Here is a 15,988-nt window from a genome sequence, read left to right as displayed (position 1 = left end):
ACCACCTGCTAAACACTTCTAATCTTTTCCTGATCCTTTTGTTTTACCGACCCCTTTTATTCCCTTCTTAAGCTGCCTTCTAGACATTTTTCATTTGCAAGTCAGATGGTGCTGCAAGTGGCCATTGCCCCCCCCAACTTCCTAATAACTGCTCTTCTTTTCTCTCTCTTTTTGTCTACCCTGACCCCTCTTCTTAATTCTGATATCCTAGGGCATCTCACACTTGAGCATCTGCAGTAAAGGGCAGAACAAGTAAAGGGAACCTCCTGTTAGGACATAGAAAGGGCCAAAAACACAGCTCTGTGCACTCCAGATTGGCCATCAGCATTTGCATCCCACCTCACTCCCCCCTTCTAATTCCCACCCTCAACCATACAAACATCCAGCCTGTTCCTGCATCCTGCATCCTGCTTCCACACCCACGCCTCTTCAACATACAGAACCTCATCTGCACCCCACACATCAACACCAACACTCCACCACCAAAATACAGATGCAATCTCATGCTCATCAATGCTCCTGCAGCAATACTACATGCAGCAGACTAACATTCTTCTGAGACTTCAGACGGCCCAGAAACCAATCCACCATGAAAGCAAAGACACTACTCAAACTGCTTGACAACATGGACAGCAATCAACTCATCACAGAAACCACACACTTCTTTGGTAAACATCACCTCTACAGCCATCAACTGTGTTTCCCTCTTCCTTTGGTCTAGACAGATTACACAACAATACCCATCTTGCACCGTTTCAAACCTCTCCCCAACTCAACCAAGGGAGCCACACCATTGCTCGTTCAAGCACTGGCCGGAAACCTCATGACCGTAGCCTCTGTGTCAGACCCCCTAAGAGAATATTAATGCCCATCTCAGCACACTCAACCACACCTTGAGACCACCAACACCCATTGTGACAAGGCCAGTACCCTGATATTGTCAAGAGGTGATGGGAAGCCCTCAAAGCTAGTGGTGGGTGACCTACCAGCAAGACATTCAGAGCCAGTCTTTCCCCTGAGGACGACAGTGGCTGTACCCCCCCCTCGTATGCCAAAATGATAAGCAGTACCCCTTTGTCTCCAACTGTGCCTCTTGAACTAAAGGTTCATCAGGCTCTTTCTGATTTTTCTAGAGTCACAGTAAGTGATCGGAGTCAAGCATAGAAGAGAAACTAGCCCTCCAGCGGCACAAGCGATCCACATCATGTCAGCAGAGGCCTGGACCCGAATAAGAGAAAGGAACCCTCCAGTAATGTTCGCTGCTGGCGTTCCGCTACATAAGTCGGAGAGAGAGAGATGCAGCATTTCATCAGCTCTATGGTTGTGATAGAAGCCATGCAACTTTCCTCAGCGCTGCTCCCTAGACTACTAGGGACAAAAACCCAGGAACCAAAACCCCCCAAAACAATGCACTTACCAGAGGGGAGCCCAGAACCAGGCCCACTAACATGGACATGGGCATTGAACTCCTCAAGCTGTCACCATTATTCTGCGTTGAACACTCGTGGAGAAAAGGGACAGGGCTTAGCCCGCTATTTAACAATTTTGCTGGTTATGTCATTGTCCAGGTGGAAAAGACAGGCCTAGATTAGACAACGGAAGTAAACCAATGGCTGGTGAAGGGGTAGCATAAAGAGAGAAAAAGGAAGCAGGAAGGTGTGGGTTGTTTGGAAGAGGTGGCTGTCCAGGAGACCAGCAGGAGAAAGAAAAGGAGCAGCGGGTATGGAGGCGATTTCTGGAGAAGGGGAGGTATTTGTTTGCAAGTGCAAGTGGTACTGCATTGTGAGTGTGTGCACAGTGTGGTGGGGTGGTTAGGTAGGGTATTATAAAGGAGTGAATGTGAAGTGTTTAGGTCTAAGAGAAATGAGGGTGCCTGAGCAGGGTTGAAGTGTAGAAGTAGTGTGGATGAGGGAGTAGTAGTGGGGAGGAGGGAGCAGTAGTGGATGTGGAGGGAGCAGTAGTGTTGAGGAGAGATTAGAAGTGGGTATGAGTAGTAGTAGTAGACAGGAGGGAGCAGTAGCGAAGAAAAGGGAGGAGGAAAAGCAAAGTCTGGAGGCAGAGCCTAGAAGGAATGAGATACATCAGAAGAAGAGGAGGCGGAGGAGGGAATAAATGTGTTTGGAGTTGGAGAAAGAGTATAGTGAGAGATGAGAAGGTGAGCATGGTAGAAGAAAGACCAACTCAAGCAGAGGGTCTGCAAGGCACACTTCCATACTAATAGCTGGATAGTATAGTGGCAGTATTAGAAGGTCCCTAAGGGAGTATAGTTAGATAAGGCATCCTGCCCTTAGGTCCTCATATCCAGTGCAAGACAGATTTTAGACCATTGGGGGTCATTATTCACTATCTACTCACTGGGGGTCAGGGGCACCTGGGTAATGGAGGAGGTGCTCTCAAGATGAGAAAGGGGGGGTGGCAATAGGGATTATTGAAAAATCAATAAAACCCCTTGAACTGTCTTTGAGGCTTGTAGTAATTGCAATGCAATCTGTGACACCATGGGCTACTGAAACTTGAACTCAAACATAAGCCTTCCATACTTTGGCATGTGGAGGAACTTCTTGTTAGAAAAAGTACCATCCACAGATAAGAATATTTGTGGAAAAAAGACAACCAGCAAGAAGGCCTCTTCACTTTCAGCACACATGACACATCACCACATCAAAGTAAACATCTGAACAAGAAGCTTCACAAAGGCATCTGACAAGAGCAGAGTGACATTCAACGGCATGAAGCACTGCATCAAACCCTTGCCAAACCTTGCAATATTGCAATCCACTGACAAATGCAACATCAAACATGTCTTCACAGGCAAGAGAAGGCAACACATTCACGGCTCCAAACACACCACAGATGACCTGCCTACTATTTATCAAGACAATTGCTGAGAACGGCTGACCAACAATCTTGTAGCCCTCTAACACATGATCTACAAAGACAACATTCTGCCCATTACCAATGCATCCCTCATGCAAAGTACCTTTCTAGACACACTTAAAACTGGGCAGATCCTCCTCCTGTTAAAGAAATTCCTACTCAACCCAGTTGACCTTGTGCAGCAAGAAACCCACCACAAATCTCCCATTCCACTGCAAAGTGCTCAGAAAATCTTTTGCTATGCTGTTGCATGAAAGGATCCCTCAGCACAATCTCTTACAGTACTACCAATCTGTATTATGAACATGATGCAGCAGAGAGAGTTCAAGCATCCAAGCTCTTGACAAACTCTCCAGATCCTGTAGTTGTATGCGAACTACCTCTTTAGCAGAGACCAACTTGTTCTAATGGACCCCACAGATCACATAGTTGCTCAGTGTAAAGTCTAGTTCCACAAGACTCTACCCTTTAATCCATGTCATGTTCAAGCTCTACTTAAACTCTCTAAGAAAACTCACCAACTCACCAACACCAATGCAAAGATACAACAATTGTTGGTGGGCATCCAGCTATACCTAAAGATAATAACTAAATATAAATTGCATCAACAAAATCCATTGACACTGTGTCTCTCGTTTAAGCCAGGATGTCAACAGCCTACCTACAGCTCAACCGAAATACCAAATCCATTCCCCTAGGACACCCCATAAAGCATGCACAAGTCACTGATTGGAGTACTGATATGAAACTCGAAGGGTTCAGCTTTGACTCTCACCCAGAGCAAAACCGCTCATGTTTACCATTGACTATGACCTCTCCTTCAAAATACAAATCTGCAAAAATATCCAAGCAGCATGTTTTAGAGATATCTTTAAGAATCCAAGTACAAATCAATCAGGTTTTGAAGGTTTATTAGCATATAAACACAATAGGCTTCTCACAGCACTTGTGGCGGCCAAGCTAAAGTGATCCTTATTGCTTTCTATAACCTCCAGGTGGGATCCCACTGCCCTAAACCAGATGTCCCTAATTCCCCACACCGCTGAAGATGATGAAACTATGGACTGGTAACCCCTGCTGTCTTTGGCTATCCCTATCTATATGGGGGGGGGGGGGTGGCTCAAGGTTATGGCCTTCTCCAGCTAAAACCCTCCGGGATCTCCTGAGGGACTTCAAAACTTGTCCGGATTTTGGTGCTTCCATCTCAATGGTAGACTCCACAGATTTCAAACTCTGCATTCTCTCTCTTGCCATACTCTTCTCTCTTCTCGATACAAATTCTCTCACTTTCTACACATTCCCTGCTCTTACTACGCTCTCCCAGTACTTCTGTCTCTGCTCTTTGTTAGGGAGAATTCTCAAAAATGTGCTAATTCCCTTCACCTTAGAGACCCCCATCAACTTTGCTGGATTTTGAGGACTTGATTTTTTACCTGGAGAGTGTGTGAACCTTTTTCCCACTCTCTCATGTGTTTTGAAATGCGTTTTACTCTTGTGTTTTCTTTGGTTATGGAGTTTTAGACATCTCCATAGGTATCATCTTTTCATGTGTGTCACACAGCACCCTCAGTGCAGTGGCACAGGGAAACCGTTTTAGGCTTTCCCAAGGTTTACATACCTTCTCTGGGATAAACTACTGTTTCCCAGAGTAAGTAAAGGCACATTGGGCCTCATTACACGGATGGCGGTAAGGGTTTACCGGTACTTTACCGGTATCGGTAAATCCTTACCGCCTTACTACGAGGTCCCTTTGCGGTTTGGGAAATTTAACGCCTGCTTTTTGCAGGCGTTAAAAACCCAACCCGCAAAGGGACCAGGGAGCTAATTACGGTACCGCAATTTGCGGTACCGTAATTAGCGCCTTCCCCATTCCCATAGAGCCCTACGGGGCAAAAATGGGAATGGGGAAGGGCAATGGTGGAAGGGGGAATTACCGCCCCGCCAACCTTGGAATGGGCGGTAATTCCCCTTTTCACCAAGGCGGTGCCGGTATTTTACCGGCATGAACCATGGCGCTAAAAGCGCCATGGTTCTCCGCCATCCGTGTAATGAGGCCCATTGACTTTACTAGTCTTTTTAAATTCCTAGACCCAGCTCACCCTATCTACAATAGAGTGCTGGAGGGGTTACTTAGTATCCCCTGTGTCTAGATACTCATGTAGCAGTCAAATGCTACCCTTTCCCCTCGAAATGGCTGGTGGTAGTGGTTTTACAACAAACTACCATGATTTTTCCCAAACCGCGAACACCGGTAGCGTTAAATCATGGTAGGCCTTGTTTTTCAAGATGCCGTCTGAGCCCCCTCCGTAAAAACAGGTCCCGGTCTTTTTTCACCATTTCTTTGTGGAAAGGTCTTTCTAGAGTTTTGCTCTGCACGCCAAACCAGGTTTGGTTCCTTTGTTCATTCGCCTTTGGTGGGCTTCAGGAGTGAAGACCGCTTCTGGCGCCAGAGTGTCTGGGGTGGGCAGGAAGTGAAGGAGGTGCCCGAAACTCCCTGTGCTTAGTCTCCTAGGAGACCCAAATGCACTCTGTGGTGATTGGATGGCTGACTGTCCGGCAAGGACAACCACCCTGCTGGGTGAGTGACAGCTAGGCTGGAATGAATGGGAGAGAACTGAATAAAAGGCATGTCTATTGGAACAAAAGAACCGAAGACGAGCTTGAAGAGGACGGCTGCTGCAACTCCTAAACCGTTGGTTTGCCCGGGGAAGCACTGTTGCAGGTCTGAATCGCTAACTTCATCTCGACAGAGAAGAATTGCAAGGAAGACTTCTCCCTTTGAGTTGGTGGGACCAATCAAAGCGACACTAAGCCCACCTGGATACCATTCTCTGAGCTAGTTGTATTTTCCCCAGAGTGCTGCAGGAAACCGAATAACCAGGGAGAGGGACACCAGCTTGTGTGCTTGACTACAGCTACCGGAATTGAAGATTTGCCAGCTTTTTTGACCAGCCCCGTGCAGTGCAGGAGTTCCCAGAGGTTCTCCTTCTCCCCCCGACTGAGACCGAGCAACAGCGAGATCTGCAGGAACTGCCAGGAACAGAGGTCACCAGCCGCATCTTTTTCTTCATTTGTAAAGGTACTGTAAAATCAGACAGAGTACTTACCTCTCACGGTGAAAGTGCTTGAAACTTTCCCAACTCACATGCCTAATTAGCTTGTGACCCAACATATGATTCTTCTTGCTACAAACTATTCCTAAGAACTGTTGCAGAGACTTTTCCATTTATCTACCAGAACTGCTTCCTCCTATCCAAGACTTTAGCCCATTGGCCCAGCCTATTGAATTGAATTGACTCCTCTGGTGAACTCTAAACATCTGCACTGCCTAAGAAATAACTATTCTTTTTATGTTCTGATAACCTATTCCTTTTTGCTCCTCCTTCAAAGTATTCTGAATGCCTCAGAAACCTAGTGTACAGTACTGAAGTATATTTGTGTGTGATTATATTGCCTCCTTCTTATGAATGTTTTATAACTGACAGTAAAATAAATTAATAAGCATTTAACAAAGAAACCTTGAGTGTAAGAGTTTATTTGGACACCTGTGATTGTAGACCTCTGTGTAACATCATTACAGCTCACAATCCCTCTTGAGATAAGCCTGGCTGCTCAGCTCTGCTACCATAAACTGTGGAGTACAGACTTATACCAAAGGTTGGTTTTGCTTACCCCTGTAGTCCTAGTTGTGTGTAGTGGTCCCAAAGGGTACTGCACACAAACTTTGCTCTCTCCCTGTACTTCACTCCCTGTTTTTTCTCATCTCGTCTCCCTCCTTCTCTCTCTCAACTCGTATCCCTCCAACTCTCTCCTCACTCCAACACTCATTGCTCACTCCACTAAATTAAACCTCCTGTCTCTCCCTCTTCCCTCACTCACTCACTCACTCCTATGCACATATACACCCTATCTCACCAACTAATCCTACCTCCCCTCTCTATATTCTCTATACAGCCTTGCTCCCACAAACAACAAAATACACAACCCACATGGTACCAAGCTTTCTCACACACAACCACCACAGCCTTTCCAACACTGTTCTCCACCTTCCACTCTCTACTCACTGGTCTCACGGTCCTTCTACTCTGCTCTTGCTCACAACCGAACACCTTCCAATCATCTCTGATTTAGAAGGACTTCAAAGCGCAGCCCATTCCATTCGGCCATCCTTCCTGGATCCCATTATCCCACCCAACCACCTGTTCTCCAGGTCAATCACTGGCTAGTCTACCCTTCTTCAGGTTGAGACTGGGTCCACAAGGTTTTAAAAGGACCGTTAGCCCCGCCCCATGTTTGGTCTTTTCCACCATGGTTGTTACAGCCTGCTTCAATAGTACATATTCCCTGTGTGCTTCGCTCAAGGAGGGGAGGCTTTTTGGCCCTACTTGCTTGGGGTCCATTTGGGTCTTGCTGGTTGGATATCACACACCTTTATCAGTGTAGCAGGTGACAATTTCAATCCAGCATTTCTCTGTCATAATACTGTCTTTGCATCTTTTGCCCATGCTTTCCCTGTCATGTACTGGTGTCTTCTCTGAGTGGTATTTCTGCAAATTAAAAGCAAGAGACATGGCCTGGACAGAGGTTGATGGGCATTGTGTTTGGGACAGTGGTACTAATTTTGGTCACTCAGGCTAAAATCTCTGGGGATCTTCTCAACTCGTTCACACATACCTCTAGGGTAGAACAGGCTCTGACTATGTCCTACTAGGCCACCTACCCCATTTTGAGAGGGGGCCCTGCTCTCCTCCGACAGGGCCAAATCCCTGACCCTGACACAAATGGGAGCAACTTGCTCTCCTCTACAAAGTCTTTGTTCCCCTCCACAAAGTCAAGAATGTCATCTTCGCCCTGAGTTTCAAAAGAGTAGTAAAAGCCTTAGTCATCTCCCAACTTGGCAGAGGAAACATGCTACTGACATGAGGCCCAGATACCACCTCTGAAGGTCATCCAGCACATTGCAGGATGCCTCATCACAGACTAACAATCTAACCCATCCTCAAGGAGTTGTACTAGCTACCCTTTCAAGCATGCATCACTAGCTACCCTTTCAAGCATGCATCATGTTCAAGACAACCTGCATCACCTTCAAAGTAGTCACACTGCAGACTGCACTCTAACTGGTTGAGAAATTCGCCTCTCCGGAAGTCAGTGCACCACCAGAAGACACAACATCTCCACACTGGAAACAAAGAACTGCAAGAGGGAAAAATAGGAAATTGGCCTTTGCTTGGTAGGTACCTTGTCTATGAAGCAAAATACCAATGTAGCAAAGACTGCCCCCTCCAGCCTACAGTTCATGAAGGACCTAAAGACCCCACTCAAGAACATCTTACTCATTTCTGATTGCTCCACTTAACCACAGTTTATTTTTAATTTGTATTGGTGTCTTATATACAGGTGTCAGATCGCACGAGTGCTTCAAGGCACCAAAGTCACCTGGTCATAGTCAGGGCATAGCATATACAGACCATTGACATTTAGTTAGGATGGTAAGCAAACAGCAGGAAGAGGAGTGAAGAAGGGAGGGTAGGGTTGGAATGAGAGTAAGGGCATTCAACAAGATGTGAGGGTGCTAAGAGGTCTGAAAGTGCATATCAGTTAAGTGTTAATGTGCTAAAAGGGAAATGGAAGGAGGGAGAGAAGGGGCTGTGTGGAAATGGTTATCCAGGGTGGAAGAGGGGGAGTAGGGAGGGGCATCTTGGGTGCCCAAGTGCTTATATAGTTGAAAAATGGGGGTGCCTGGGTTAAAGAGGGAGTGGAGTCATGCGGGTGCAGCGTTAGGTGTAAGAAGGTTGAAGCAGGTGGTATGTTAGGTTTGTGAGTGTAGGTTGGCTGTGTACCAGTCTTTGGACAGTTTTTTTTAGGTGTTGAATGTGGGTTCTTGTGCGATGTAGTCTGATAGTTTGTGCCATAGGGTGCTGGGGGGTCAATGGAAGAGAAGGATTTGCCTCTGTTTTATTCACCAACATTTGAAAAGTGTTAGTTTAACCTTATTGGATAACCGTAGGAATCTGCATGGGGTGGCAAGCTTGAAGAGTGAATGGAAGCATGAGAGGCCACACGAGTGGATGGTCGTTTGGGTAATGCTTAGGATTTTGTGTACTGTGTTGATTTTGATGGGTAACCAGTTGAATAATTTTTTAGAGCTGGAGGGATATGGTTGTAAGGCTAGAGGTTGAGTATGTATCGTGTAGATTTATTTTGGCTAATTTGGAGTGCTTTTAGGTTTTCTGTGAACAGGGCGCATACAGAGGAGAATTGCTGTATTCTAGTTTGGACAATATTGGGTCATTGGTGGTGATGATCTTTTGGTGAAGTTGCAAAATTCCAAATAGAGGAGTATCTTTTTGAGGATCTACAGAAGGTAGTTTGCTTTTTTGGTGACACCTTTTATATATGGTTTAAGAGATAGGTCAGTGTCTAGTAGGATTCTCATTTCTGTGACAGGGGCAGTGCTAATTGAGTGGGCCATATAGAAGGATGGTGGTGAATGTTTTGAGTGCCAAAGACAATGGCCCTCATTAGGACTCCGGCGCTAAACCATGGTGCTATTAGCACCATGGTCCATGCCGGAGTCCGCCATGGAGAAAGGGGGAATTACCACCCCATTCCAAGGTTGGCGGGCGGTAATTCCCCCTTTCTCCATGGCCCTTCCCCATTCCCATTTTTGCCCCTTAGGGCTCAATGGGAATGGGGAAGGCGGCAATTACGGTACCGCAAATTGCGGTACCGTAATTGCCATCAAGGTCCCTTTGCGGGTCCCTACTTTAACGGCTGGTCCAGACCAGCCGTTCAGGTCGGGAGCCGCAAAGGGACCCCGTAGTAAGGCGTTAAGGGGTTAACGGCGCTGCAGCCTTTTGTGGCACCGTTAACCCCTTAACGCCTGGGTCGTAATGAGGCCCAATAACCTCTGTATTGCTAGGGTTGAAGCATAAGTTGTTTTAGGACATCCATTTTTCCATGGTTGTAAGTCATTGGCTAATGGAGATGTTGGATTTGTTGTTTGGTGAAATAGAGAAGGCAAGTTGTGTGTCATCTGTACATCCTTGAAATGTCAGTGCAAATTGTTCTATAATGTGTGTGAGGGGCCTGCTTTAGTCATTGAAGAGCCAAGTGGATAAGGTTGATCCCTGAGCCACTCCTTGAGTAAGTTCCCTGGGTTCGCTAGGAAATCTTTGAATTTTGATGAGGTGGTGTGGTGTTTGAGAAAGTCTCAACCCATTTAAGGGCAGGGTCTTGTATACATAGGTGGGAATGTAAGTGCTTAAGAAGTCTGGGGTGTAAGTGTAAGGGAGGCATGGTATCACAAGTATGCCACTGATACAAATGTTACAAGTTTCAAAACCTTTATTAGATTCTTGGAGTTTGGAAAAACTCCTATGTTGCCCTGTAGCTATGATGGCGTAGTCTTTACCATCAAATAATAAAGAAAATACAGTCCTAGTCAGTCTATGTCAAATCACAATGGCCTATACTAAAAAAACGAATGCTTGCCCTATCTATCATACAAAAAGTGTGTAAAGGGGAATGTTTATGCAAAGGGAAGTCAATGTAATAACAAATGAGACTGATTCAGCTCTCCTCTCCACGTTGGACAGCACAGAGTAAGGTGGCCCCTGTAAACAGGATGACACTCTCTGGCTCAGGTTATCAAACAAAGTAAGTTCAAAACGTGGGTGGAGGCCCGATTTTGCCTATCATGTTAAAGTCACTTATACCAGCTTTCCAAAAGTTCTTTCACAGTTCAACAAGAGTTCAGGTGGTTCTCCCTCTGTCGGCGCGGACCTCTCAAGGCATCAATAGTTCTTGTAGGCCTCCCTCAGTCAGGCTCAGACCTTTCAATCAAATGTACCAGATTCAACGTAGATCTCCCTCTGCCGGGATTGGGCCTCGCAATCACAGCACTTGCACGGGTTCCCTTCCCCAAGCTTCATTCACATTCGTTAGGGGTTCCCTTCCCCTAACTTATTTCATATTTCCAGTCTCCCTCAGCTGGGCTTGGACCTTTCACTGATGTCGAAGACTTTCGAATGTGTGATTCTTTTACCATAGACCTCTGCAGGAGCACTTCGACTTTCACTTCAGCTTTCCCTTAATGTTATTTGCAGCAGTCCTTCTTGGTATTGGTAGTTCTATACCTCAATCAGAAAAGTTCAAAGAAAATGTTCCTCTTCAAGCAATCACCTTTTAACTTCCCCTTTGGTCAGGCTTAATCTCGACTATTGCGCATTTCAGAGTTCGTTCACTTTGCAACTTTATAATAAGACATCAAACATTTAGTGGAGACTTTCGAGTGGGCTATGTCCTTTAGCCGGACCACTTCATTACTCTGTATCACTGGCTTCACAGTTATCTGTAACTTACAAGTTCATTACTAGTTTGCTTTCTTTCATGTCTCATCAGCACTTGCGAAACCTTCAATTGTGCGATACACTGTTGCGGCTTCATTCTTTTCTTGACACAAACCAGCCTTTCATTTCTTTCGCTAACTCACCTTTTTTGTCTTTGCAGCTTTGATTCATGAGTCAAGGTTGATACTACAGGCTTGGCCTCGCCTCCCTGGTCGTTCACCCGGGAGGGTCGCTGGTGTCCTTGAATCACAATGCAGGCTTCTTTTTGTCTTGGATTTGGCGTTCTCCTTCACGGTTTCAATGGCCTCCTGCAGGGAACTTCAGGGTTTTCCTATCCCTCGCTCTGGTCCCTCGATCGGTCGTCCTGCTCCAGTGGGTTCGCGATCTGCTCCTTCTCGTCTCTCATCTTGCTCAGAGTGTGTCTCTATGCTCTGCCTTTTATCCATGTGGGAGGAGCTAATGGGTCTCAGATGTATGTGATAAAGGTCAAGTGCCCGAGAGCTACATGTCAGACATGGGAGGAGAAAGCATTGTTAAAGGTGCTTTATGGGCAACATACCAGTGTGTTATATATCTTCTGTGGGGGACCAGGAGGGATTTCAGACTCCTTGTTCATTCAACCTGTGGTCTCCCTTTTGAGAATAAAATGTAAGCATTGGCACTGTACTTGTTAAAGTAAAGAAGCCCTACTGAGAAGTCCAGGCACTTTCAAATCTAAAGTATAGCTACCATGCTGGAAGCTCTGGTACTCTCCATCACAGGTATATCAAGTGCTTCATTTAAATTACAGCAGCAGGCTCACATTTACGGTATAAGTGTCCTGCTGATAAGTACTGTGCTTACATATTACACGTGTAGACGCTCTGAAGACAATTGATGCAATGTCCTATTAAAGGAGCCAGTGCCGCACCTCTTAAAGGATCGCCGTTTCAGAACGGTTATATTATTGGGCATTTGTACAGCGCCTTTCACCATTGCTATGATCTCAAGGCGCTGTGGGTTGAACGCCCTCGGGGGCCGTAGTCCAGGTCAGTGGAGAAAGTAGGGTAGTAAGTAGTAATGTGTGCACTCTGTATGTGTGCAGCTAGGCTGAATTTCCGTGGTGGATAGCTGCATTCTAATACTAGAAGTAGTGTGAAGGTTGTGCGAGACAAGTAGTATGTGTGCAGCCAGGCCGAATTTTCTGGGGGTAGCTGCATTCTAGAAGAGGTGGTGGTTGTATATGAGTTTGTGTGTGCAGCTATGCTGCATTTATCATGGCTGATAGCTGTGTTCTAAAAGGTCGTTGAGGTGTGCAAGGTGCTGTATATTTATGTGTGCAACTAGGCCGAATTAATCGTGGGGGATAGCTGCATTCTATTGTTTTATTGTGCAGAGGCGAGAGTCAGTATATTGGCAGGTATGTGCGAGAATCCGTGCAGTTGGAAGAGGTCCCTTGTTCCCGGTTTCCTTCCTGTGCCTACCGAAATAACGTTGCTGCCTCTTACAGAGGTTTGGTGCGTTGGTTTTTAAGGAACTTCTGGGTCTAGTGTGGCCTCAATTCAGCTCCGCAAAGCATGGCCGTACCTTTCCCTGGCTTAACAATATAATCAATGTTGAGTATGGCCGTTTTCCACCTGTGGAGAGCCTGTGAGATGATAATTAAATAACATTCCAAAATAAAAGATAGCAGCCCTGCTAAAAAGAGTGGCTAATGATCCATGAAACAATAAAGCAGCCATGCTGTTACACCTAGAGAATTTTAGCATGAATGATAAGTAGAAAGGCATGTCATTTTAGATGGAATTAGAACATCTGGCCTGCAGACAAGGAGTGACAAACACACACACAAAATACCCTACCAGCAGGTACATTACCTACAAGCTATATCACTGCTTTGAAACCTTAGAAGAACAAGTTACTTTCTTACCTGGTAACGTTCTTTCGATGGGATGGTCCGACGACGTATTCCATATCTATGACATGTAATCACCACAGCTGTGCTGCTTCGGAAACTTTTTTCGGCGTCTGCGTCCTGCGTCGATGACGTCGATGCGCCGTCGTCGAGGACCTCCTCCGACGTCCGACGTCATCCGATGTGATAAGTAAGACGCACGACGCCCGTAGCCTCATTTGTAGTTTTTTCCCCCAGAACGTGTGACACTAGCCAACTGCCAGTCAGACACAAAGCCTTGCGGAGCGTAAGCTGCAATCGCAAAAAAATTCTGCAGCGGGGAAGGCAGGGCGGGAGCGATATGGAATACGTCGTCGGACCATCCCATCGAAAGAACGTTACCAGGTAAGAAAGTAACTTGTTCTTCGAGGGGATTGGGTCCTCCGACGTATTCCATATCTATGACAGACTCCCAAAGCAGTACCAGAGCAAGGAGGAGGGAAAGAATTTAGAATCAAAATTTAGAATAGCCAATCAAATAGCAGAGCAAAGGACCACCTTGCCAAAGGCCAGATCCTGTGCTCGGATGGAATCGAGGGAATAGGGACGTACAAATGTATGTACTGAAGCCTAGGTGGCTGCATCACAGATGTTGCGAATAGGAACACGCCTCTGCAGGGCAGTAGATGCAGCCATACCCCTGGTAGAATGGGCCCGCAAGCCAGCCGGTGGGTACTTACCCGCCAAGCGGTAGCACTCCGAGATGGCCAAAATAATCCAGCGAGACAAAGTCTGTTTCGTCACAGCTTGCCCTAAACGCTTTCCAGCGTAACCAATAAAGAGTTGATCGTCCACTCTGACCCGGGACAATGCGTGAAACATAAAAGCTTAAAGCTCTCCTAGGATCAAGCCTATGGAGCCTCTCCTCTTCCTTACCAGGATGCGGAGGAGGATAGAATGCCGGAAGAACAACCTTCTGGGCCAAATGAAATTCCGTCACTACCTTCGGAAGAAAAGAAGGACGAACTCTAAGGACAACCCTGTCCTTGTGAAATACAGTGAAGGGTGGCATAACTGAAAGTGCCTGTAACTCACTCACTCTGCGAGCGGAAGTAACCGCAACTAAAAACACAGTTTACAGAGTTAACAGCCTCAAAGGGCAAGAATGTAAAGGCTCAAACGGAGCACCCATAAGAAACTTAAGAACAAGGTTTAAATCCCAACCGGGCACCAGGAAAGGTGACAGAGGGAACACATTAGTGAGCCCTTTCAGAAACTGTGAAATTAAAGGGATTTTAAAGTAAGAACACTCTTCAGACGAGCGCTTAAAGATGGACAGCGCCGCCAGGTAACCTTTAATGGTACCCACTTGCAAGCCCCTGTGGGCCAAAGAAAGTAAAAAAGGACAGAACCATGGGGATGTCACATGCAAAAGGATCCACATTCTGAACTCGGCACCAGTCGCAGAATTTACGCCAACGGCAACGGTACAGAGACTTTGTTGCTGGCCTTCGTGCCGAAAGCAACAACTCCATCACGTCTTCAGGGAGGTCCCAATCCTTATACCTCAACCTTTCAGAAGCCAAGCGTGAAGGTTGAGGGATCTGACCTCTGGATGGAGAACCTGACCCCCCTCCCGTGAGAGCAGATCGTCTCGGTAGGGAAGACGACGCGGAGGGCAGATGAACAAGTCGAGAAGGTCCGGGTACCACGTCCTCCGAGCCCACGCCGGAGCAATGAGGATCATCCGGGAACCGAACTTCCGTAACCTCCGCAGCACTTGCGGGATGACGGGGACTGGAGGAAACGCGTACAGCAGCGGGAACGACCACTCCACCACGAACGCGTCTCCTAAGGCTCCTTTTGGAGGAAATCCCGCGAGCAAAACCTTTCGCACTTTCGGTTGACACTGGAGGCGAAGAGATCCACTTGAGGGGTCCCCCAAAGGGCGAAGATCTCCAGGAGAATCTCCTGAGCCAACTCCCACTCGTGAGAGATCGTGCTCTGCCTGCTCAGAGCGTCCGCCGTCACGTTTTCGTCTCCGGCCAGATGAACTGCCGAGATCGAAACTTCCGGCTGGATGGCCCAGAACTCGAGCTGCATCGCCTCCCTGCACAGAGGAAGTGACCCTGCCCCCCCCTTTTTGTTGAGGTAGTGCATGGCCACTGTGTTGTCCGTCAGGATCAGGACACTCTTTCCTCGCACAGTCGGCAGAAAAGCCTTCAGGGCTAGCCTGACGGCCCTCAGCTCCAACAGATTGATATGGAGTCTGGACTCCGACGGAGACCAACGACCGCTGACTGTCAGCCCGTTGGCATGAGCTCCCCAACCCGTGAGGGATGCATCCGCACGATCGTCACCTCCGGCCAGGGAAGCCAAAATGGAGCCCCCTTCATCAAGTTGCCTTCGACGGCCCACCACAGAAGGTCCCGGGCGAGCGAGGGCGGCACCTGAACCGGGTCCAACATCCTGCCGGAGGACTGCGACCATTGCGTCTTGAGCGCCCACTGCACCAGAAGAATGCAGGATGCCATGAGGCCGAGCAACCTCAAGAACTCGAACGCTGGGAGCGTCTGGGCATGCTGAAACTTGTGCACCATCTGCTGAATGTGAAGAGCCCTCACCTGCCCGAGGGAAGTGTCGAGCACTGCTCCGATGTACTGGAGCCGCTGTGTTGGCGTCAAATGGGACTTCTTTAAATTGAGGGAGAAGCCCAGCCTGTTAAGGGAGTGGCAGGTGACGGACAGATGATCCATGACTTGCTCGGGAGAGCACCCCCTGATCAACCAATCGTCCAGGTAGGGGTAGACGTGAATCCCCCCTTGCCTGAGATGCGCTGCCACCACCACCATGAGCTTGGTGAAAACCCTCGGGGCGGAGGTCA

The 15,988-nt window shown here is 47.3% G+C and overlaps 1 protein-coding gene across 1 annotated transcript in view; it reads right to left on the bottom strand.

Moving 5' to 3' along the window:
- Window positions 1-15,988, bottom strand: part of LOC138453179 (cytochrome P450 2K6-like) — a 546,472-nt gene that overhangs the window by 133,538 nt on the left and 396,946 nt on the right. The gene's annotated exons all lie outside the window — the stretch shown is intronic.

This window comes from Ambystoma mexicanum, chromosome 4p, assembly GCF_040938575.1.
Source record: "Ambystoma mexicanum isolate Mex_15411 chromosome 4p, UKY_AmexF1_1, whole genome shotgun sequence".
Lineage (NCBI taxonomy): Eukaryota > Metazoa > Chordata > Amphibia > Caudata > Ambystomatidae > Ambystoma > Ambystoma mexicanum.
The sequence above is the reverse complement of the archived record's forward strand: the minus strand, read 5'-3'. Positions and strand labels throughout refer to the sequence as shown.